At 39.8% G+C, this 16823-nt stretch overlaps 1 long non-coding RNA gene across 1 annotated transcript; it reads right to left on the bottom strand.

Annotated features, from left to right (window-relative positions):
* Positions 1–2064: 2064 nt before the first annotated feature.
* Positions 2065–15164, bottom strand: LOC132683233 (uncharacterized). The gene is made up of 3 exons (XR_013557775.2): positions 14996–15164; positions 4146–4271; positions 2065–3258 (listed from the first exon to the last, which is right to left on the bottom strand). It is a non-coding gene; the product is annotated as an uncharacterized LOC132683233 (long non-coding RNA).
* Between the last annotated feature and the right edge of the window lie 1659 nt (positions 15165–16823).

Here is a 16823-nt window from a genome sequence, read left to right on the forward strand (position 1 = left end):
ATGATTTTCTAGTCTCCCTCCTTGATTTTACAAAACTATGAAAGAGTTAAGTAATATGGTAGAGTCAAGACTAGAATTTAGGAAACAGACTCTTCATGAGATCTCTCGGCCCAAGGATCTGCACATGTTTATCAGAATCCTGTCATGGCATTTTCTAAGTCTCTTTAGTCTCCTTTAAACATTTATAAACGGAATCATGCTATCCATAGTGTTAACAATTTTTCTTTTTCTCACTGAGCGATGACTTGGACAACTTTCCATGTTGATACCTATGTTGTAATCTCATTATTTCTGGAGGGGGTGGAGATTGGTGTTCAGTAGGGACACTCCAGGGCAGCCATACCTATAATTTGTGGCCAGGATCAGTCTTGTCCTTGCCCATGCCATACCGACTCTAACATATTTTGAAGATTTATTCTTAGTCCTTTCTCTGTATTTCAAAACTAGGGCAGCTGAATCTTTCGCGTCTTGAATGTAGGCAATCATCTTTCTCAATGAATCTAGAACTCAAAAACGGCTTGAACTATGTGGTAAGCATACAGATCTTCACAAAGCAAGGCAGACAATCTGGTGTTTTAAGAGCAAGACTGTGGTCTGCCTACAACTGTCTAGGTCAAATGTGGATGTTAATACTTGGTAACAACAGGTTACCTTGATTTGCAACGAGAATTCTGACTTGGACCACCTTCCAAGAGCACTGTAATCATTTTTACTCATTTGAACTAATTCAAAGAAACTATAAGCCTTACCGATAGTCTCCAATATTTAACAAAATAGAATTTCTCCCTCCACAACATCATTGATCACATGAGCAAACAGTTGAGCAGAACATCATTTTGGTGGAACCACCAAAATGGCTGAAAGGGCAATGACTTGATTGATGGCAACAATGATGTTTGCCATTTGATGGCAGGAAATGGATGAGGAAATCTTTTGGAATTTTTTTCTTAATTTTCTCCCCCAAGTATAATTTTAGAAGAGTGCAGAATATAAAGTGGTGGGGTTTTCCGTTTTGTTTTGTTTTTACTCCTAACTTCAAGATAGAAAACTTTCACCACCCTGTGAATTCTTGATGTTTTAATACTTTTCAGTTTCATGTGTTGCCCACACTTGTGACATGCAGAAAAAAAACAAGTCTGTAGCATTTTAAATTAGATTTGAATGATTTTGACTCATATGTCCCCTGAAGATGACAGTCACATAGTGTTACTGTTGAGTGTTTGGGGATTTGTAACACATTGGGAATGTGAATCTCTTCTTTTGAAATAAATGAGAAACCATGATTAACATTTGTTTCTTTTATTCTTCCTGCTATCACCAATCACCCTGCCTCCAAATAATCATAATAATGTAAAACTGATGAGTATTAAAGGGAAGGGGTGATGGGTGGTATAGTTGTCTTTTCCAGGGACTGAGTTTTTCAGGATTTCTAATAAATGGAATTTTTATTTACTTTCCGTTGACACATTTGCTCATGGTATAATACCTGCCACCATTTGATGGTGCCCATTATGAAATCTAAACAAATTCACTTAGATAATTCCCACTTATTTCTTGCAACTTTCTCAATCGATGGGTTGGAAGAAATAGAACTAGAAACAGAAATACATTTTGAGGGCCTGAAAGTCCTTTTCTGGGACTGTATTGAGGCAAACTTTAAACAAAATTTATACTCCTCTTAAGACAGAAAGCATTCTGCTTACATTATGACAGAGAAGAAGTATATATTGCACCACAAAGAAGTCTATATTGATGGGTGAGGCATCACAAGTAGCTAATAAATACATCCTTCCCTGAATTGTAGGATCAACTCTGAATACTTCTCATTTTCATATCAGCCCACCAGATCAGTCAATGTAGTTTGGTTTAGGCCTTTTTTTTTCTTTTTTAATTTGAGAGAGAGAGAGAGAGAGAGAGAGAGAGAGAGAGAGAACAGGGAAAAGGGGCAGAGAGAGAGAGAGAGATAGAGAGAGAGAACAGGGAAAAGGGGCAGAGAGAGAGAGAGAGAGAGATAGAGAGAGAGAATCTTAAACAGGCTCTGTGCTGAGAGTGAAGGGGCTAGATCTCATGACCCTGGAATCACGACCTGAGCCGAAATCAAGAGGTGGACACTCAACCGACTGAGCCACCCAGGTGTGCCTTAGGTTTTCTTATTATAAGTACTTTTATAAAATCAACAGGTTTGCTTTTGATTCTCCCCCTGCTCCCAACAGAACATACTCACAATCATATTATAAAACTGTTCATGGTTTTCAAATGACAGCATAGCCCTCCCTGGAGGTTCTGTTATACTACCTTCAATTTTCTCCTGTACCAACAAGCTTATTGATAACATCTCATATTTGCTCTAAAGAGATTACTTTCTTTGATCTAAGGAACTGAATCTTGTTTAAATGAAAGTAAACACCCTTAAGAAGGGTAATGTATAAAGATGGTATCAGTCATTAACACCATAGCATAAATTGTTGTGTTCATGCAATTAACATTTATTGTTGGGCCTCTGAGGGCCTGTGTCAGGCTCAGTGACAGTAAAGACATGCCCCTGAGGGGCACTGGACCCATGTCATCATTTCATTAGATAATGTTAGACAAGTTGATTCAATTTTGGGCTCAAGTTTGTCACTTGTGAATTGAAGGAATTGAATTAGATTGATATTTTTCTAAGGCTCTGCAGATTTCAAGTTCCCCCTCTGAAAAGGGAAAGGGCTCTGATCAGAGCAGTTCTCGATTATCTTATTTATATATTGGACTTAAAAAAAATTTTTTTTGAAGAAAGAGTTTTACAGCGAAAATATAGGGAATGAACAATTTTGAAAATAACCCTACTAGATGACTTTTAGGATTTTTAAAACTGGAACTTCCAAGGCTTTCAATATTCTGTAATTTGACCCTATTTTTTCTGTTTACAATGGGATAGCCTCCTGAGAGGACATATTCACAGAGGAGAGAGAAGGAAGCAAAGTCTAGGGCACAGGACACTCGCCAGGAGGGTTTCTAGACATTGGTCAGACTAGGGTTCAAGGTGTTTAGTATCTGCCTGGGCCAAGTGTGGGTGTGTGGGAGGTTGCAGCAAAGTCTGATTTGCCAGTTATTCAGTTTTGCCAAAGGCCAGCCCCAGGGCTCAGTAGAGCATGGACCACCTACTTTGTGGTTGATCCTTCTGAGTGAGAAAAAAAATCCCCCGGAGAAACAGAAGTCTTTACAAATAGCTCCACTTTGCAAAGGTCATCTCTCTCTAGGAAGTGCACTTTCTTCCCCCTTTAAGAAAGAAGTTTGAGCTCATTAATTCCACTGGCCCCATTTCAGCAAGTAACATGTAGTTTTAAAAGTAAGCATGAGAAAAAGGAATTTTCTGTAAAATAATCTTATCTGATACAGAGAAACTCTAAATATAAAACATATTCTGCCTTTAGGTCTTTTCTCCCACCCCCAGCTTGGAATCTCTTCTGGAGTTGTTTCAAAACAACTTTTAACAATGTCAAAAGAAATTTTAGGGGGCACCTGACTGGTTCAGTCTGTACAGCGTGCAACTCTTGATCTCAGGATTATAAATTCTAGCCCCACGATGAGCGTGGAGATAACTTAAAAATAAAATCTTTAATTAAAAAGACATTTTAGGACACTCATTCAAATATTAAAGGACAGTTTCTTAAAATATTAGGAAGTGCAAAATCATTAAATAATTGATTTGAACTAACCAAAACAGAAAGTCTATTAATATATATATATTTTTAATGTTTATTTATTTTTGAGAGAGACACACACACAGCGTGAGCAGGGGAGGGGCAGAGAGAGAGGGAGACAGAGAATCTGAAGCAGGCTCCAGGCTCTGAGCTGTCAGCACAGAGCCCATCGCGGGGCTCGAACTCACGGACCGCGAGATCATGACCTGAGCAGAAGCCGGACACCTAACCGACTAAGCCATCCAGGCGCCCCAAATCATTTCTATCATGCTCAGATAAAACCTCTTCTTGGATTAAGAGTAAGAATGGAAAAGATTGGAAGCTATCTCGGATAGTTTGCCCCTGGAATCCCTTTCACTGATGAACATAGGGTTTTGAGGCTTGAGAGAAATTCCTCCCCACCCCCCATTAAACTCTGGACACAGAATCAGAATGAAGTCAAAGGGGCAAATTTACAAGGACCTCAGAGCAGCTGTCACAAAGGCAACGAAGATGATGGTTGATAGTTGGTCCTGGGAGTCTCAGTGCCTTCTGTTCGTCATGACTGTGACAGCATAGATGGTTGGAGGTCTGAAACATGACGTCCACCTTAGAGAAAACAGGGAGACATCAGTAAAGCAGAAAGAGTTTCCCAGAGATTAGAGGGACTGCGGCAAGCAAAGGTGAGAAAACCCGTGAGGGGCTAGCTTGGTGACTAATGAAACTGTAAAACGAAACTGTCCAAGGTAAAATGAAACTGTCCAAGAGGTGCCTCAGTGACCTTTGAACCAGTCAGCCTAGTGAGTGACTTCTGGCCAAGCACAAACCTGGATTTTAGGCTGGTGGTAGATGTAAATTATTTTGTTTTGTTTGTTTAAAAAAATTTTTTTTAATGTTATTTTTAAGAGAGAGAGAGAGAGAGAGAGAGAGAGACAGAGAGCGCAGGGGAGGGGTAGAGAGAGAGGGATGTACAGAATCCGAAGCAGGCTCCAGGCTCTGAGCTGTCAGCCCAGAGCCGGTCTTGGGGCTCAAACTCATGAACCGTGAAATCATGACCTGAGCTGAAGTCAGACTCTTACCCAAATGAGCCACCTGAATGCCTTAATGCAAATTTTGTTTTTAACGTCTCTCGATTTCTTCTCTGACCCATGCATTGTTGACAAGTGTGTTGTTTAATCTCCTTGTATCTGGGGATTTTCTAGTTGTCTACTGTTAACTGTTCTAGTTTAATTCTACTGTGATCTGAGAGCAGATGATATGACTTCCATTCATTTAAATTGGTTAAGGTGTGTTTTATGGCCCAGAACGTGGCCTGTCTCGGTGAATATTCCATGCGAGTTTGAGAATGTGTGTTCTGCTGTTGCTGGATGAAGCAGTCTATAGATTTCAATTATACACAGTTGATTGATAGTGTTGTTGAATTCAACATGTCCTGATCTTCTGCCTACTGGATGTGTCCGTTTCTGATACAAGAATATTCTCCAACTATGATAGTGGATTCACCTATTTCTCCTTACAGTTCCAACAGTTTTTGCCTCATGAAGTTTGACGCTCTGTGCTAGGTGCATATACATTAAGGATGGTTGTATCTTCTTGGAGAACTGACCCTATCATTATGTAACACCTCTGTTAATCTGTGATAACCTTCCTTGATTTGATGTCTGCTCCGTCTGAAATGAATATAGTGACTCTTGCTTTCTTTTGATTAATGTTAGCATGGCAAATTTTTCTCCATGTCTTAACCTTTAATCTGTATGTGTCTTTATACTTAGAGTGGATTTCTTGTAGACAATATATAGCTGGGTTTTGTTTCCTGATCCACTATGATAATCTTTTAATTGGCACATTCAGATCATTGACATTCCAAGTGATTATTGGTAAGGCTGGGTTAATAGCTGTCATCTGTTGATGTTTTCGATTTGTAGCCTTTGTTCTTTGTTCCTTTGTTCCTGCCTTTTGTGGTTTTAATTGAGCATTTTACATGATTTCATTTTCTCTCCTTTTCTAGTTTATCAGTTATTCTTTTTTTACATTTTTTAATGGTTGCCCTAGAGTTTGCAATAAACATTTACAACTAATCCAGATCTACTTTCAGATATCACTATACCACTTCCCAGGTAGTGTACCTTATAATAAAAAAAATAATAATAAAATAATTCCACCCTCCAGTCCCTTGTATTATTGCTGTCATTCATTTCACTTATATATAAACATACATAAGCACGGATACACATAAGATCCATTGATCTATCTATCTATAAGAAGGGGAGCCTGGGTGGTTCAGTCAGTTAAGCAACACACTTCGGCTCAGCTCATGATCTCACAGTTTGTGAGTTCCAGCCCCTCATCAGGCTCTGTGCTGACTGCTTGGAGCCTCGAGCCTGGAACCTGCTTCAGATTCTGTGTCTCCCTTGCTCTCTGCCCCTCCCCAACTCGCACTCTGTCTCTCAAAAATAAATAAACATTAAAAAATTTGTTTAATATACTTAAGTATACAAAACTGAATACATTGTTGCTACTATTATTTTGAACAAATTGTTATTTGTTAGATCAATTACGAAAAATAAATTTTTTATTTTAAATGTTTATTTATTTTGAGAGAAAGGGAGAAAGAGAGTGCACACACCTGCAAGAAGGAGGGGGACAGAGGGAGAGGGAGAGAGGGAGAGGCAGAGAAAGAGAATCCCAAGCAGGCTCTGCACTGACAGCGTGACGCCTGATGCGGGGCTCTAACTCATGAACCATGAGAAAATGCATGACCTGAGCCCAAATCAAGTTGGATGCTTAACCAACTGAGCCACCCAGGGACCCCTCATTCTTTTTTAAAAAATAATTTTGCAGGACACAACATTCTAGGATGGCCATTTTTTGTTTGTTTTATCTCAGCACTTTAAATATTTCACTGCACTCTCTTCTTGTTTGCCAGGTTTCTGAGGAGGTTGAATGCAGAGTTCTTATCTTTTTTCCTCTATAAGCAAGTTTTGTTTTCCCCTTCTGGCTTCTTTTAAGAGTTTTTCATTAACTTTGATTTTCTGTAGCTTCAAAATGATATCCTTTAGGTACAGATTCTGGGGCATTTATTTTGCTCGGTGTTCTCTGAGCTTTGTGAATCTGTGGTTTATGTCTGGCATTAATTTGGGGGAAATTCTTTGTTTTTGAATACCATTAATGAAGTTCAATAAATTTAAATAATTATATAATATATAAATAATTTATCATATTAATTATATAATACATAATATATAAATAATTATTTCAAATATTTCATCTGTTTCTTTCCCTCTTCTTCCTCCTCCTGATGTTCCTGTTATGCATATGTTACACTTTTTGTAGTTGTCCAACAGGCCTTGGATATTGTTTTTTTCTCAGTCTTTGTTCTCTTTGCTTTTCAGTTTTGGAGACTTCTGTTGAGATTGCTTCAAACTCAGAGACTCTTTGCTCAGCCATGTCCAGTCTACTAGTAAGCCCATTAAAGGCCTTCTTCCTTTCTGTCACCGTGTTTCTTGATCTCTAACATTTCTTTTTGGTTCTTTCTTAGGATTTCCAGCTCCCTGCTCACATTGCCCATCTGTTCTTGCATACTGTCTACTCTGTCCATCAGAGCCCTTAGCATGTTAATCATAGTTGTCTTAAATTCCTGGTCTGATAACTCCAACATCTCTTCTATTTCTGGTTCTGATGCTCGCTCTGTCTCTTCAAATTGTGTTTTTTCCTTTTAGTATGCTTGGTAATTTTTTGTTGATAGCAAGACATAATGTGTTAAATAAGGAACTGCTATAAAATAGGCCTTCAGTAATGTGTTGGGAGGAAAGGGAAATCATTCCATAGCCCTATGATTAGGTCTCAGTCTTTTAGTGAGCCTATCCCTCTGGAATGTAAACTTCACAAGTGTTTCTCAGTATTTTTCTCCTCCTTCAGGTGGGACAGAAAGGCCAGAGCTTCCTTTCCCAGGTCAGTCAGGCTTTGAAAATACTCCAGCAGTTGCTGCTTCTGTTAACTAGTTTCCCTTGAGAGCAGGCCTTGTTAAGTAGGACAGGATACTCTGGCATTATTTTTAAAGGATTCTTTTTCCTTTCCTCTTCCTGGAAGCACAAGGGGTTTCTCTCTGACATTTACTGTGAGAACCTGGTTGAGCTCCTGGAGGTAAATCTTACAATATTGTGGGGGCCCCTATGTGACTCGGTCCCCCTGGAGTTTTTAACTCTCAAGCTTGTCCCCACTGAGCTGCCAGCAATTCATCAATTATATATATATAGTTCAGGTTTTCCTATGCTGACACTGGTTCCTGTGGGTGATTTCCACTCCTGAGTCTCTATTCCAATAAGCCAAGGCTCCCTGTATTCGCCGTTCTCTCAAATCTCGGGGGCAGATGTTTGCCCTGTGTTCTCCCTTCTCCTATGGATCCAAGAAGAGCTGATTTTTCAGTCTTCAACTTCTTCCTTGCTAGGACAGAAAGGTGAATTTCAAGAACCAGCTGTAGATCTTGATAAATACTGGTGTCACTGAGAGAACTTTTTATTCAAGGTGGAGAAATTTAAAATATATCAGAAGAAGTCAGATGCCTAGTGATTTTTTTTTTCTTTTTTTAGTAGGCTCCACACCCAATGCAGAGCCCAATGTGGGGCTTGAACTCACAACTCTGAGACCAAGACCTGAGCTGAGGTCAAGAGTCTGATGCTTAACCAACTGAGCTACCCAGGTGCCCTGAGTTTTAATTATAAATATTTTGTTCCAACTAGGAGGATCAGAACAAACATGAAGAACTTGGTTGGAGTAATGGATTGGTTGGGAACTAGAAAAAGTCTTGTTGCAGAGTCACCAGGCTGCCGAGACAAGGTGCTGGCCTTTCATTAATCTCAATAATTCTTCTTGGAAAGACAACATTCATAGTGAAGGGGTCTAGGTTAAGTCAGGCGTGGTCCTCCACAAGTCAGTATCTAGAAAATGACTGTATTTCTAGTTAGTAAAGAGCCTCAGAGGATTTGCTCTATGGATTGTATTGTGTTATTTTTGTCTCAACAAATCCAAGGGAGGTATCCAGTACCAATTCTTTCTATCAATTCTAACTCTCACCTGTTCCTTTTTGGAATAGAAAATGATAGAGTATGAGGTTTCCTATAATATTGAAAATGTCTAAAAAGATAGGTCGTTCATTATCGGGGGAAAAATGAAAAAACACAGTGTATTTATATCTTTAAATAAAACACAGCCTAAGAAATAATACAATATTTTGTGTTAAGTTGATGGTGCCGTGTATTGCATATCATAGGGCTTTTCTGTTTTTGTTTTTTACTTCTGCTAAGGCTTGGTAAAGAATCTACAACCCTGTGTTGAGAGAAGGCTGTGTTCTAATGGAGAACGGAAGAGACAGAGTCTGAGAGTCTGATAAAATGAGCCTGTGCCTCCAAGCATAATAGTGGTGCCTTCTGATTTTGCAGTATCTCTAGTCAATGAAGCCACAAGGTGAGATCATTCGGAACATTTTATATTAACTTAGGGGAGGCAAGATAAGGGAGAGAAGCAAAACTTTAAAATACAATCTGGTTTAATCAACATCAGGGGCCCATGAACTGTTTGGGACTCAGACGGAAAAAAAGAGAACTTGAAAGTGGCTATAGTAAATGAGCCCAATGCTGCTGCCCTGTGATGGCTTCTATTTAATGGAAAGCTGTGGTTCTCCAAGGTAGATTGCAAATCTGATTAGGGATCGGCCTGGAACAGAGAGTGTACTCTGACCTCTGGGAAAGGGTTTTGCCCTCTCAGAAAACCTCACCACATTCTATGTGTACACTGGGTGACTAATATTTATTATAGAGCCATGTGACGGAACAGTGAACAAAGGTTGTCCCTGGTCACCTTGGGACCATCCCCACAATTGCTCCTCTCGTGGAATGTGATGTATGGCATGCCTCCCTCAGCAGTTTTTGAGCCGCCAACAAAAGCTATTGTATAAATACAGCTCAGAACCTTCAGGCATGTGTTAGGATAGCTTATCAGACATATTGCATACTCCCCTCTCAGTTGCAAAACAATTCTCCCAAGGGTTCCTTTGCCTTTGTGACTATGCTTTGATTGGCTGTGAATGAGGTCATAACACTGATTACTTTTCTTGGTGAAGTCAGGGATCTGAGTGTTATGTGCGTGTCCACGTTGCGTTAGGTAATAGGAGAAACTTTATGCATGGATCTTGAGCCACGCTGGACTCATTTACTATGAGCCTCTCATGTGGCAACTCAATGAAATACAAATCAACTGTGTGCCCTTTGTTACTTACAGCTTTTGGAAATAATCTGTTTACATTGGATCCTTCCTCTTGGACTATCTAAGTTTAGTATTCAGGCTTTATTGTTAACAAGCTGTGTCTTTCTACAAACACAAGGCAAACTACTAGACACAATTTAAAAAGAAATCTACAGACAAAAATCTGTCAAGGCAGAATTATAAGAAAAGTAAGCTTTGCTTATAATTGAGAGTTGAATTGCAGGTCTTTGCAGCTCATTTCGACAAAGCAGAGAATGTGTGGGAAGGAAGCATTTGACTAGATGGTTTTAGAAAAATATTAACATATCTTGTGATCTTGGAGTAGGTTAGATATTTCTCATTTCTAGAGAGATAGGAAAATACTCATCGTAGAATCCATGAAATGCTGTTTAAATCATAAAGTTGGGGTGCCTGGGTGGCTCAGTCGGTTGAGCAGCTGACTTCGGCTCAGGTCATGATCTCACAGTTTGTGAGTTTGAGCTCCACGTCGGGCTCTGTACTGACAGCTCAGAGCCTGGAGCCTGCTTCGAATTCTGTGTCTCCACCTCTCTCTCCCTTTCCCCCATTCACACTCTGTCTCTTTCTCTCTCAAAAATAAATAAACTTAAAAAAAATTTTTAAATCATAAAGTTGTATATGTGCAATAACTATTCAGCCAGATGTTATGGAATAGACCAAATTTCAGGAGAGGTAAAATTGTATCAAAATGTCTTCAAGGTTTTTTTGTTTGTTTAAGTATAATTTCACTCTGCCCTATATAAAATATATCCCAGAAATTTTGGTTGTACAAAATAAAAACAGTTTTTCACAATTATGTTTGTTATAAATTTGGAGGTAGAATGTTCAATAAAACGTTATAGACTCCAATTCAACAAAAAATTGCTTTTAAGAATCCAACGAGCATTCTGAGGCATTGTTTGGCTTTTGGACATTTAATGCTTTCACATCCTCATTATTCCATCCACAGGATAAGCCTAACAAACATTCGTTAATGCTGATAAGAGATATTTCACATGATTTTAGCATAGCCCTTAGAAGCAACCGTATATTAAAATATTCCTCAAGGTTAATTCTGGTTTCATGGGCAATTTTGGCTGGCTCCGTGGGGTTACCACAGGGTGTATTATTCTTTCAGGGCATTCAGCACAACTCACTCACCTGAAACTGCTTTCCTGGACAAAATTTAAAATGTGTTGTTTTTAGGGGTGCCTGGGTGGCTCAGTCTGTTAAGCATCTGACTTTGGCTCAGGTCATGATCTCACAGTTCGTGGGTTCAAGCCCCATGTTGGGCTCTGTGCTGACAGCCCAGAACCTGGAGCCTGCTTTGGATTCTGTGTCTCCCTTGCTCTCTGCCCCTCCTCTGCTCTCACTCTCTCAAAAATAAACATTAAAAACAAAAATTTAAATTAAAAAAGTGTCGTTTTGATTACACCCCATTCTGATTCTAAAAAGCAAATTTAAGTTATATAGATAAGTGTAATTTTGGATTTCCATTACAGTGTGTATTTGTCTAGAGCCATCAAACTTCTTTAGGTAAATATTTATAGATGTTAAATAAAAATCTCCTAAAATCTTGGGGCGCCTGGGCGGCTCAGTTGGTTAAACGTCAGACTTCAGCTCAGGTCACGATCTCACTATTTGTGAGTTCGAGCCACATGGGGCTCTGTGCTGACAACTTGGAGCCTGCTTTGGATTCTGTGTCTCCCTCTCTCTCTGCCCCTCCCCTACTTGCACTGTGTGTGGGTCTGTCTCTCAAAAAATAAACATTAAAAAAATTAACAAAAAATTTCTTAAAATCTTGAACTTAAAAAATCAACTTACTGTAACCATATTTAAGAAGTTCTTTAACGGGATTATAAATCACTGATGTGTACTGTGCTTTGTAGAATCACAGCGTGGACAAGACCACTTGGACTTAAGGATAATCTATGACTCATAATATCAGCTTGTCCTCAGCCACTTCCTGTGATGGGGAACTCACCTTTCATGATAACTCTTTGAACTTTCTGCAACTTTCAGAGGAGATTTAGCTGGTTGACCTTGCTCAATAGTTTTAACCTTTCAGGTCTCAGTTTTTTTCACTCGTAAAGGTGTTCAAGACATTTTTTGCATTCCTACTATGGGTCAGGCAATCCCAGTTTTTGGGGAGGGGGAACCAAGGTAAGGTATAAACAAACAGATAAATGAAATGAAAAAATAAGGCACTAGGAAATTTTAGGCTTTGGGGATATAAAGTTGGATAAAACAATAGTCTAAAGGGAGAGACTAGGACATACACCGTTATGAAGCAGTACAAGGAGTTTAATAAAGTTCACAAGCAATTCTAGGCACTCTGAGAACACTGCCATTTGTTCTTTTAGCAACTCCCTTCCACCCAACCTCAAGGTGCTTATTTCCTACAAAAAATTGACCAATGACTGTGCCCTCTGGATTAGGACTTTTCTCCGGGTAACTTCCATCCACTCTCCCTTAGACTATGACCTCCTATCCAATAGGGATTCGGCTGTTTTGTTCAGCCTTTTCTTCCATATCACCAAGCCCAAAGCCTGACATATGGAAAACCTCAATAGATATTTGCTGAATAAATAAATAAATGAACCATATCCAGAAGCTAATGGTGGGGGGGTGGGGAGGGCTACTAAAGGAAGTTCTATAAAGTAGAGACATGATCTTCCCTTTCCTTATTACCCTATCTGGAAATAATTCTGCTAGCAGTGGGGATATGGATCAAAGAGGACTTGAACTAAGGTAGCCGTGAAAGAGGGTATTGCAATAATTCAAGTAAGGACTGATAGGGGGGTGAAATAGGGTGGTGCCAAGGATACTGGGGGAAGCCTCAATGACTGGGGATGGGGGTGGAGGAGTGAGAGAAGTGGAGGATGACTTTCAGAGCTCCAGTTTTAGATTTCTGATCAAATCAAGGCACGTGGGAGGAAGAGCAGTTTCTAGGGGGAGAATAGGAGTCTAACTTTGGACATGTTGCATTGAAGTTGACTGTGGACAGTGAAATACGGAGACAGCCACTGGTCAGTCATTAGAAGAGGTCTGGAGCTGACTTTGCAGCAATTGTTGTGGATGCCTCGATACCTATTCCACTCTTCTCTCAATGTAATTTTGGAAATTGATCTCATTTTTTAATTTTTTTTCATTTTTTTTTTTAACATTTATTTATTTTTGAGAGACAGAGTGTGAGCGGGGGAAGGGCAGAGAGAGAGGGAGACACAGAATCTGAAGCAGGCTCCAGGCTCTGAGCTGTCAGTACAGAGCCCTGCTTGGGGCTCGGACTCACAGACCGCAAGATCATGACCCGAGCCGAAGTCGGACGCTCAACCGACTGAGTCACCCAGGCGCCCCGACAATTGAAAGCATCTTAACTGAAGCAGTTGAAGATATAAATCAGGTGGTCACCAGCAAATGGGTGACAGTTAAATCCAGGGCATTAAAGCAATTACCTGGGAAAAGTGGCTGACAATGGAATTCTGGGCAGCTTACTCTTAACGACTGAATACAGTTCTGAATTCCAGCCTCTGATTCAAGATTCGTTTTTTTTTTTTATTTTTTTTTTTAATGCTTATTTATTTTGGGGGAAGGGGCAGAGAGAGAGGGAGACACAAAATGTGAAGCAGGCTCCAGACTCTGAGCTGTCAGCACAGAGCCCCACGTGGGGCTCAAACTCACGAACTATGAAATCATGACCTGAGCCGGAAGTTGGACCCTTAACCGACTAAGCCACCCAGGTGCCCCAAGATTCCTTTTAAATCAAACTCAATCTCTCTGAGTCTGTCCAACAAGTAGCTCTGTGACCTTGAACATTTTACAAATCACTTAGTCGTTCTGTGTTTCAATGAGCTGAAATGTGAATTGAGGGTATGTATTTAGTCTGTCCATATGGGCAGATTCAGGTTTTGTATGGTTTGAAATGTACAGAATTTTGAGAGGCCCTCTTAAAAACTGGGCACAGAATCTTGGAAGGATTCCAAGTGTAAGCGAGGGGTCTTTATAGGCTTCAAGGTACATCTTCCTCTGCTTAGCTTCCGAGTTATTTTGTGGAATGAGTGAGGTAAGGCAGGTATCATGCTTAGCGCGTGGTAACTGTTCAAGAAAGGTTAGCTGGCATGATTAGGAATAATTTAATACATAATTTAGATTTAGATTGTGGAAATACACACATATATGTAACTTTTTTAATTTTTGTATTGCTGGTTTTAAATCTGTTCTCACTTCTGAGCAAAGTGTGCTTCCTATCTCCTTCCCCCTCACTCTACCTGTGGGACCAACTTAACCATGAGGCGCAGTGGGCACAGTGCCTTGGGCTTACAGTGCGTTTAGGAGCACACAAAAATATTTTTATTTGTTTTAAAGTCAGAAGGAAAAGGGGTGCCTGGGTGGCTCAGTCGGTTGAGCATCCAACTTCGGCTCAGGTCATGATCATGTAGTCTGAGTTCGAGCCCTGTGTCGGGCTCTGTGCTGACAGCTCAGAGCCTGGAGCCTGCTTCACATTCTGTGTCTCCCCCTCTCTCTGCCCCTCCCCTGCTCATGCTCTGTCTCTCTCTGTCAATAATAAATAAACATTGAAAAAAAATTTTTTTAAATAAGCAAAAAAAATGAGCTTTCATTCTTAAAGAAAAATTTGATACATAACATAAGCATAGCTATCTTTAACCCAATGCTATAGTGAAATCTAATTTTTAATACTTTCTCATGGAGGAAGAGGCCCACAGAGGCGAACGTTCCCAGGGCACACAAAAGTCAGAATACAGCCGTGCTGTCCACTTCTCCCCTTTGTGTTGTCTTTCCTTTATTTCCATGATCTTTCCCTCCTTCACCTTTTCCTCGCCTTTCTCTACTCTCCACCGTTTTACTTCTCGTTATTCTCCCACCTCTCGCATTTTCTGGCCCCCGTCCCTATGAGTCTCTCCCATAAAATGAAAAACTAAAAAATAAAGACAAGCATTCTCCGTGTGTCAGTTTTTCTTTCCTGTCTCAGCTGATTTCCTCAGGTTATCATTTTCAGAGTGAAGACACAGAATCCCTTTAAGAATGGGAGACTCAGAACAGAGTTTGAGACATACCTTCTGAAACGGCAGCCTCTTGAGAGCCTGACTCCCACTCAAGAGTGTTCCCGCTCCACATTTTTCACACCAAACGCAGTGAAGACAACGAACATTAATTAGGATTACAGAGCCAGGGAGGCTTACCGCACTGTGACAGCTCACAAGAAAGAGAATGCCACTTCTTTTTTTGGATGCCATTCTGAGTGTCATGTATGTATTAATTCTTGAGCTCAAGCCAAGTTACTTTGGGGATGAGATGTAATCTGTTATTTTTAGGTCATACTGGGTAGGGGGACAGGCTATTCTCGGAGGTTCCTAAGAAGGTGGGTTTGGCTGATTTTAGATGATCAAGTTTCCTATTGTGAACCTCCCTTCAAAAACTAATTTTGAAATGTTATCATTCATTGTTCATGCTTATGAAGAACACAATGTTGGAAGCATTCCTTAGTTCAAGGGGATTTCACGCCTGGGTAGTTTTCAAGTTTTATTGTTTTCCAGCTTACTTGCCTGACTTAGGATCCCTACTGCTTCTTAAATTTCACAAATTGAATGAAGTAAAGAAAAAAGCATACACACCAAAAACAAACCAATACTTAACTCTTTCTTCTAACAACCCCACCGCCCAGAGGGAGATGTGCTTATGTGTAAGAAATCAAGTAAGAAATAAAGTGGCAAGTTTCCTGTTTCATGAATGGCTTGAATTCTAATTATTTCTTACAGACAGCTTTAAAACAAAGACTTATGAATAATGTACAGATCATTAAGATTGTAATCTCTAAACCCTGGCATATAATATAAGCCTCTGATTCACCATATGAGTTCACGCTGATTACTCAGGATGATTTCCAGATGTTTACTCTCTGAATGTAATTAAATTTTGGTAAAAATTATAACTTAGCTGCTTTACAACAACAACAGCAACAACAAAAAACCTCTCAACAGAAACATGAAAGAAGTTTTCACTGAGACATGTCTTCCCTACCAGAGTCACTTCTCTCATGACATAAATCTCCTTCTTCAAAAATCTCTGGGTTCCCTCAGCCCACTCCTGATTGTAACCAGAGAAGAGAGCATTGCTCGAAGACATGTGATAGATTGATCACCTCAAGTCCATCATTTGGGAGGAAATTGGCCCAGAGTTTGCATAACAGATAGAAAACTGGTACAAGTCAATTATTGAGTCTGTATTCACAGACTTAAAAGGAAATGGGAAAATATTACAATGGGCAATAAAATTAAATCTTCAGGGAGAATGAAAGTATCGTGGAAAAACAGGATATGAGCATTGTCTTTTTATGTGTTGGGAATTGAAATGATAAGTTTGAGAAAATCTGTGCAATGCATCTACTGGACAGCTAACAAAGAGACAGATGCCCCATGATGAAAAGGAACAAAAGTTAGAGACACAAGAAAGGAGTTCAAAGGTGCATATTATGTTGAAATCATTTAAATATATCAGAAAGAAGGAGACAGTAAGATAATCAAATACAGAGTAATAAAGCAGAGGGGAGACACTGAGAGATGACCAAAGAGGCGGAATAATTTGACAAGAGAGAAAAGGATGGAGAGGTAGAATGAGAGCAAGCAGGAGGCAATGGTTCTGTAATGACCTGTTTCTCATGAAAAATGCATTATCCTAGAAGGGAATGATTTTTCTCCTCCCTCACACTACTTTGATTTGTGTGTCTACAACACGCCAAGCCCATGGGGATGCAGCCGATGGATTCAGAGTTCCAGAATGATCAACCAGAGACTGCCATTCCAGACACCAAATGCAGTGTAAATAATTAAATATCAATGCAAGTCAACTAACATTTACTGAGTGTGCGCTCCCAGAACAAAGCAC

Source organism: Panthera onca, chromosome C2 (genome assembly GCF_046562875.1).
Source record: "Panthera onca isolate mPanOnc1 chromosome C2, mPanOnc1 haplotype 2, whole genome shotgun sequence".
NCBI lineage: Eukaryota > Metazoa > Chordata > Mammalia > Carnivora > Felidae > Panthera > Panthera onca.